The sequence below is a fragment of the Acanthochromis polyacanthus genome, chromosome 13 (assembly GCF_021347895.1).
Source record: "Acanthochromis polyacanthus isolate Apoly-LR-REF ecotype Palm Island chromosome 13, KAUST_Apoly_ChrSc, whole genome shotgun sequence".
Classification (NCBI taxonomy): Eukaryota; Metazoa; Chordata; class Actinopteri; family Pomacentridae; genus Acanthochromis; species Acanthochromis polyacanthus.
This window is the reverse complement of record NC_067125.1, coordinates 37,399,773-37,409,129: the sequence shown is the minus strand read 5'-3', so window position 1 is coordinate 37,409,129 and position 9,357 is coordinate 37,399,773.

Genomic DNA, 9,357 nt, shown 5'->3' with positions numbered 1-9,357 from the left:
TTTCGGCAGAATAATGTGCACTTCCACACTAAATACACAATCGGGACGAGTCGGAGCAATATGACCAAGAGATCAAGGTGTCGACCCCAGATAGCAATCACATCTGTGGGATGAAAAAGTAGTTCAATCCAGCTCACAACTTCCAGGACCTGAAGGATCTGGTGACATATTGGTGCCTGATACCACAGAACATCTTCAAAGATCTTCCAAAGAACAAATTAGAGCTGTTCTGGTGGCTAGATGAGGACCTACACAGTATACATTTGGTGGTTTTAATGCTGATGTGTGTGTATATCTGAGTTTAGCATCCGTAAAAAAATTATTGGAGATATACATCTGAGATTATGTATAATTAATTGCGTTGTACTGTAAACACAGTGAATAAAAGGCATACATACAAAAATCTGCACTGACAAACACGGGCATACAGAAATGCACACAGCCACACATACATAAGCATCTTAAGTCCGTCACAGCGCAAAAGAACTTGAACTGTAATGCGGTCTTGTTGTAGTCATTCTTTTGTGACAGTCTATAAACAGCTATGGTTTTGATCTCTCCTCTTTCCATTGTTGCTGCAAGGCAGCACCATGTTTCTGATTAAATTTCTGATTATATCAGTGGAAATGCCTAAATGCTGGTGTCATTCTTTCAGCAGGCCATAAGACTCCAGTTCAAGGATTACTATATACGGAAGTTTCATTCTGCTTGCTGTTATCCACATTCAGGGAAATGCTTTGACACATTCACACATACTCTCTCTCTCTTCCCTATCAATCAGTCATGTTTCTTAATACATCTGACAAGCACATGGCCAAGCAGTGGTACTCACCTTAGATTTATGAGGCTGCACACCATATCACGGATTCTGCCATAAGAAATATCAAAGACAATGTCAATAGTCAACAATGTAACTTTGGCAGTCAGCTGTGCATGAATGGAGATGTGGCAGCAGGAAACATGAGATCTCAAAGGAGAGATTTCATGTTATGTCTGTCTTCCCCCTCCTCTCTCTTCAATCTCCAGTGGGATTCTTTTATTTTCTCTCATCACCTCTGCACAATTTCCAGTTCTGAGAGATTAGTCACAGGCATGCCCCAAAATAGTTCCAGAGGTTGGAGAGTTGAAACAGCAGCACTGTTGTATACACTGCATGTTTGAGCAACAAGAGGAATCTTAATTAACTGAATCACGATAGCGGTCCTGCATTATTCAAATCTTGTGATACCTATCAAATGAGTCTTTACGTGTGATTACTGCTGGACCATCAGGCACAGTTTTTATTTTCTGCCCACGTACAGAGGAACACTCAATAAAATCTGTGCTTTCTCCAGCTTGCTTCTCTTAGACACAACTGAGGTTCCTCTAACATCAATGAGAGATTATGAACATTTTCTTATTATTTTCAAATTCAGCTCCTGAGACGTAGCCTTCCTCTTGTCTCAGCCCGTTTCCAGTTTAAGAACTTAAAGAATGGTGAAAATCTAGTGCTATTTTCCCTTGTTAACATGTCCATATGGTGTTTTTATATGATAGAAGATGCGGACTGAGACATCCTTCTTTTAAATACAAATTTAGACATTGAGGGCTTCATACATAGCAAACCTAAGGAACTAGTCCGGTCAGCTTGTAGTGTGAAGCTTTCTGTGTGATCTGCAGAATTGGTTTCCAGCACTGACATGTATGACTAAATTACTCCAATATTACAACGTGCCACTGTGTTACTGTGACTGAACAGAGTGTGCGCATTATAGAGAAAGCACCTCTGTAGAGTTACTTCTAAAACGTTTTAATGCATGAAGGCATCATTTTAATAGATATATTTCTGAACATATAACTGTAAGACACAGAGATGAGATTTTAAGGGTTGAATCAACAACCAAAGAATTACTTTAAAATTCTCTTTCTTTCTTTGACTGCACTGGTCTTTAGCTGTCTGAAATAATCGCCTCTTTGTCTAAAGGTAAGATACAAAAGAAAACTTGACTGGCTTTTGAATGAGCCTGCATGATATTAGAAATTTGTCCTGGGGATCAAATCCAAATCTGAACTGCAAGTTGTCAGCATTGTGTGTCTTCCAAGATCCACATAGAAATTTTAGTTTCTCATTAGGTTGTTAGGGGATAAACAATAAGACAACACAGAATATTAGGGTAGGGTATAAAGTGGAGGTAAAATAAAAATAAAATACGATAAAATATAGAAAACCTAATTTAGAAAAAAAATCAACAGAATATGCAAGAGTAAGCCTAGCCGCGCTAGACAACCCACGGCAACGAATTTAATTCTCTGCCAGGGTGGGTCTAGTTACCCTCCATAAGACTTGAGGTTGGATGCTCCTAAAACTGGCCGGACCAATCACCATGAAGTGTAGAGTCAGAAGGCGGGCGTAACGAAGTGACGACAGAGGTGCGACGATTCTGACAGAAACAACCGGCGCACAATAAACAGTTATCTTTCAACTCGGCTTTGGCCACAGCCCTTAAAGATTTGAAGCTAAAATTCAACTTGAAAGATAAACAAAGGACGGCACTGAAGTGTTTCATTGAGAAGAAAGACGTATTTGGACTTATGCCGACGGGATATGGCAAATCCTTAATATACCAGTTGGCTCCGCTGGTTGGGAAGCTAATGGGACTTAGCCACAATCCGCCGGCGCTCTAGGAACTACGTCAGACTATTTGTTGCACTGATTGGTTGTATACCTACCCAATTGCTGCAGAGTGATTTCATAGACAACCTTTTAGCCCGCCTCCCTCCCTGTAGCGGTCCTAGACCCTTGTGCCTTCAGAACATGGGTCTAGCGCGGCTAGGCTATGCAAGAGTGATACAAAAGGGTGAAATTAATAGAATATGCAAATGAGAATGTACTTTGATGCGCAAATGACAGAAGTAGGTGCATATGAGTTTACAGACATAATGCATGACCTTTAGTAGATTCATCAGCAGGCAGAGTGATGGAGTCCTTTTGTGATCTACCAGATGCAGACGCTCACCCATTTGTCCATTTGGGCATTCTGACAGTAAAATTCCTGGTATGTTCCATGTGTATTGTTTGTTTTCCTTTTAGAAAACATCTGTCTGGATAGAGGTTTAGCCTTGCATCTTTCCATCTCATAAAAAAAAAGCAACATGAAGCCCAGCGGCATAGTGGTTAGCACCGTCATGTCACCATACGTAAAAGGTTTGAGCCTGTTGGTCAGCAGGATCATTTCACTGTGGCTTTACATGCTCTCCCTGTGTAACATGCATTTTATGCTAATTTGTGAATTTAAATGAGCCATAGGTGAGAGTGTGAACATGCACGGCCGTCTGTCACTTTGTGTTAACCGTGTTTATGTTTTATTTATATCTCCATCACCCTCCCGCACAATGCATCAGGTACATGTAAATCCTACCAATGTTAGACAGAACTGACATCTGAAATATGCAAGCCTTTTTCTCTTATATGTCTATGTATGGCTCTATAAGGCTGTAAAGCAGACAGGCCTGAGAAGCATATGAGCAAAGCAAAAACAAACCAAAGAAAAAAATATTTTTATGTTTCTCTTGTTATTTTCAAAGTGGACAGAATCGTTTGTCTCAGACTGACTTATTATTTTGCTCCTTATTTCTCCTGGAGGCAGGTTTGCAAGAAACTGATTTGAGTTCAGTAATCTCCAAATTAGAAGATGATTTATTTCTGATGAGACAAAGACTGTTACGAGCAGCAAAATCTTCCTCTGGGCAGACCCCAAAGACCATGTTCTTATTGAGACAAAGTAGCACAATATGGTAATACCTTGTAAAGAAATTACCGTTTATCTTCAAAAGTGAAAGATAAACATTCTTCCTCTAGGCCTGCTCGAGAAAGAAAAAGTGGGGAAAAAAAACAGCTTCATCTACTTTCTGAGGAGCACATTTTAGTCCTTCTAGTCCTTCTGGTCACATCTAGTCCTAGCTCATTTCAATGCATGTTTGTTTAAGTGGTGGCACTTTTTTTTTTTTGCTAATTTAACTCCACAATTATCAAAAATAAATGTGGTTTGTAAAAACACTACAACGAAATCACTCATTGGCACAGAATTAGTGTGTTAATTAGCCCAGTTGTTGTCCTTATTTACTTCAGCTATCAGCCACAGCGATGAGGGTTGATTGATCTAGCTTTTATGTATGAATCCTAAATGACAACTAGATTTCTTAATTTTTAAATGAGAAATTATGTTGGGAGTTGAACTTCAGAAGTATTTTCAAGACCAACCTTTCTGAATTTTATTTTGAGTCTCGTGTACTACATTTGCTAATAATAAACACAGTTTGTTATCGCATCCTGTGGCATTACTGGACATAATAACCTAATAACCAGAGCTTTTATTTAGAACAAAAACAAAATATAGTCGTGGGTAGTGGATACTGCTAAAACAAGAAAGATAAAAACAAATACATAGAGATTTGACAGCTTAAAATGCACAACCACCATACTGACAGGCATTACTTAAACACTCATTTCCAAATTTTAACAAGTTCCAGCAACTCAGCATAAATTAGAGATAAAAATCCATTTAAAATCTATACCAGTTTTCTAGGAATAAGTAAAAAAGCATGCTGGCAGCTTTTTTCATGCTAAAATGACTGCTACTTTACTACTTTGTGATTCAGAGCACCATCAACACTAATGTCTAGGTTTTCTGCATGAAAAAGGGAAGACAGAAAAGATGTATTTGAAGGTGCAGTTCAGTGCTCTCCCTTCATGACCAGTGTCTTCAATAGCAAGTGAATCTTTGTCAGCTCAGTTGAATCCTTAAATTTCACTTCTTTTGTTTTTTGAAGCTAAAAAAGATACAAAAAAAAGACTAAAAGCTTGAAGCATTAGAGTTGTTGTGCTACAAAACAATCATTAATTCAAGTATAGCCCCCTATAAAAGACACCAAAAGCACAGTTCTGCTCTCTTGATGCAAAGTCACGTAAGCATTGCTGCTCCTGCTGCTCCTGCTGGGATTGGTGTTGTGGTATTGCCATTGTAAATGGTTTACACTGTTTGAATCCTTTGTGTTTCCCAACGGCACGTAGCTTTCAGGATGCCGTGACAGAATTACAACTTGTATTCAGGCCATCGAGTGTTCAGGAGCAAAAACCTGCTTTGCATATTACTTGGATATCAAAAGAAAGTTAAAAACAAAAGAAATTTTTAAAAAGGCATTAATTAACATGTATGCCACACCGAGAGCTCAAAACCAAAGAACCTCAGAGGAAGCTTAAAGGAATGATTACAGTTAGTTAGCATCACTGTTTATTAGTGGAATGCCTGCAAATCACAGCGTGTGGTGGTTACATGGTGCATTTAAAGAAGCTGTTGTTCTCCAGTAATAAAAAATAAATCATTACTACAATGACAGTAGAGTTGACGAGTGAGACATTAGCGCAAGCCGTTATGCTAGGTATAAAAGAGACATATTTAGAGCATCTAATTATTCAGCTGTTTTTAATACAACTGAGTTAATTGTCATTGTTGTACTTTGTATGAATCACTTGTTATTGTGAATTCCGTACTTACACTGTTGCTACTCGTGGAGCACTCAGCTGGTCGGCTGCCATTAATTGTCAAGGAGCTGATATGCCATTTGAAAATAGCCCCTTTGAAGCGTTCTGCTATTATCATTCAGGCTCCGATGAGGCACTCGCAGCACTATGAGCAGCTCTTATCGTGATCTTTTTGAAATATGTTTTTGTTGCTGTAGCTGTCGAACAGCTTAAGCACCTCTCAGAGATATCAGCAATAATTAAACTATTGCATTTATTTTAGTGTTAAATTAAATGCAAGGTAAATAATATGAATAGCCTTCCTTTTGTCACGACTCTCAACAGCGGCATTTCCTGCTTTAATCAACCATGTGCTTATCACACCATCATTTCATTCACTTTCTCTGAAAAAATTAGGACAGATATAAGACGGCTCAAAAAGATGGAAAAATATGTAAGAAAATTCAGCGAGAGGAACCTTGAGACAATCTTGTTAAAAGCTTTTTGAAGAATGTCAGTTGATAATGGCTAGTAAATCATATATCTGAGTGAATATTTTTTCACAGTCACTGAAGGGCTGTGGATTTTTGGCATTGCCCTTGATCCATATGTAGAGCTGACGTGTCGGTCCGGTCTCATTATATAACGTGCTGTCAGTTTAGAGGAGCGCTCTGATACTACAGAAAAGAGAGATGATGTGACACTTTAGAGTAATGCTTTTATTACTCCTTTCAAAAGGTCAAACTCCGACAGCACACAGCCACAGGCAGCGAGTGCAGCTGCTCCGCCTGGCTGTGAAGGGTGATGCTGCAGCAGGGCTTTGGTTTTTGTGGTTGAATCTACGGTACTAAAGATTTGTGTGCAGTTAATGTACTGCAGCTACCTTTTACTGCTTCTATTGATATAAGCCCAGAAAGCTTCCATGGCAGATATAAGCCCACAGTGTTTTTATTAGATATGGGAATATAGGAGCTTCAGTACAACAGAATCATATCAATTCACTGCCACATAATCAGAACAATCAAAGCACACTATCTATAACCAAGGCTGGCGTAATTATCAGTCAGCCTTGGCAACTATCTCTGACAGAGCTAGGTTAATTAGCTTCTCTAGTAATCTAACTCCAATCATGCAGATCCAGCCAGAGCTGAGAATACACCCCCGCATTCTGTAGCCACAGCAAATCTACTACAAAATGCATTGCACTCTCATGATAAAGCTAAGTCATTCTCTAGGGATCAGAGAGAATGGAAAAGTTTTTTCAAAGGAACACAAGCTGTCATTAGGGAATGCCAAACTTATTGTAGGAGAATGCAAAAAGTAGTCCAGAAATTTCCACCACAACTCTTTTAAGTCTCTGTGAAGATGAGATATGAATGCAAATGTGAAAAAAAAGACTATGTATAATTGGATCTAAACTATCTTAATCTAAATGCATGACAAAATCAATTAATTTCAATAATCAATCATTCGTGTCCGCAGTGAAGATTCCCTGCTTGAGGTAAGATGTTTCACAGATTGTTGCAAGCTGCTCATCAAGATAAATAGTAATTATGATGCACCTATTGGTCTGCATTCACACTGAATCTTTTGCATCTTTATAAAAGGTGAGCAGTGTCAGTCATGATGCCTCTATGGATGAAGCAGTTTCTCTTCCAGCGTGGCTCCAGTAAATCAATTGCATGGTGGAGGAAAGTTAAAAATGTCGGAGAGGAACTTGGTAAGGCTTCAAAACACGGAAGTCGTTTAATCTCAATGTGCGCCGGAGGGAAGAAAATTGTAAGAGAAGGAAAATATTGCAATGGGTATGATTGATTGGATATACTTCAAGTCTTACCTCTTCTGATTCTGCAAACTTAGCTTGATATGCATTACAGATTGATGCTGAAAGCAAATTTACTGAAGTGAAGTTCAGTAAGCCAAAGCTTTTCAACAAAGCCCGACTCCCCTTCTCACATCTTTGAACCATCTGATTTCACCTGGCTCCCTTCTGCCTAAGTGGACGCTTGTGAAGACAGGCCCGAATCATTTATAATCATTTATCCCCCCAGGCAGAGTATCAATCTAAATCTTAACACAATCTATCACATCAGAAGCTTGAGGTTATTGGAGAGTTGGGATGTGTTGTTAATTGTGCTGGGAGTGAAAGTGAGAGATCGAAGGACTCTCTTGGTGCAGAGCAGAGAGTCATAATCACATTCTTGGTGAGATGAGTCCTTCCTTCTCTATCTTTCTGTAGCTGCTTTAGCTCAGTTTAATGTGTTCCACTTTCTGCTTTTGCCCCTTGCTCTCCCTGCTTCCCAGGAGAAGCATTAGAGTGCAACACCTTACCCACAGAAATAGAAAGAAAAAATGTGTTAGTTTTTAAGTTAGTTTGTTTTTGGCAAATGCTCCCAGAAGATGATGCAAATTGTTGGTTATTTTAAAAGTGGATATTTTTACTGTGTAATATTAAATAAGTAGAAATTAGCAACGATTCCCAAGGTGCATATTGGTATAAAACGTCCGATCTCAGAGATAAAATTCTGTCACGTGCTGCTAAAGCGGGGAACAGGTTTATGGTAATGCTGTTAATAAAATAGATTTCACAACCTACTGCTTGTATTAGTTGACATTCTGGATTTCTCGGGGAAATTCAACAGCGAAGCTGCTAAATTGAACATTTTAGCCAATGCTTGATTAAAAATCTGGGTTATTGTAATTCATCATCAGGGCATCTTGGGTGTTTGGTCAACATTTCATGGCAATCAATCCAATAGTTGAAACAGCCAAACAAACAAACAAACCAAACTGACAGATGGCTCCAAAGCTGCCAAGGAAATGATTACAAACAGTTTCTAAATCAGAAAATATTGCTAAATGAGGGGGAAATCATGCTAGAGACAGTCTAGTTTTAGATTTGTTTTTAAAGCTCTTAATGGTCTTGCTGCACTTCATTTATCTGAGCTCTTAACTTTAAGGGACCAAAAAAGAGCTCAGAGGTCATCCAATCAGCAGCTGCTTGAAGTACCCAGGTCTAAATATAAACACTGAAGTGACCAGGCGTTCTCTGTAGCTGCACCCAGGTTCTGGAACAAGCTCCCCCTCAGCATGTGCACCATCACTGACCTGAATCTTCTTAAATCAAAACTCAGAACCTTTTGTTTGAAATGGCTTTAAAACCAGGGACCAATCAGCAGTCTATCACAGGGCTACATATACAGACAAACAATCACACTCATGGACAGTTTAGAGTTACCAGTTAACCTGAACATGTTTTTGGACTGTGGGACGAAGCTGGAGTACCCAGAGAAAATCCACACATGCACGGGGAGAACATGCAAACTCCATGCAGAGAGATCCCAGGATGGCTGGGACGCGAACCGAGGATACTCTAGCTGCAAGGTCAAAGTGCTAACCAACAATCACTGTGCAGCCTGATGACTTCAGTTTATCTAAAATATGATGGCTTTGTGTCCTAGCTGCATAGTATATTTGGAGATTAATATATTTGGCATTGTGCATCAAAGGCAATTTCATCTCCTTCTACACTACAAAACTTATTACATCATTTACTTTTCCTTCCTCAGTTATGGTCCACTGTTGTACTTCAGTGTGATTCAGGGAGAAGTTCACTAATCCTCCTTATATCACTGAAGGTAAATTATTGCTTATTCATTCTCTGATCATAAAGTACGACAAGTAAAACAGAAGAAACTGAGAAAAGTTTCAACTTTTGTTCCCCTGCTTAGATTGCAGTGTTCTATCAAAGAAGCTCCCTAATATTTTGTACAATCAGCAGAATTTCAATATAGAAACCGTAGTTTTACAGAGGTTTGAACATGCTTTTAACTTTTACTTACCCCCCTCAGCATGTT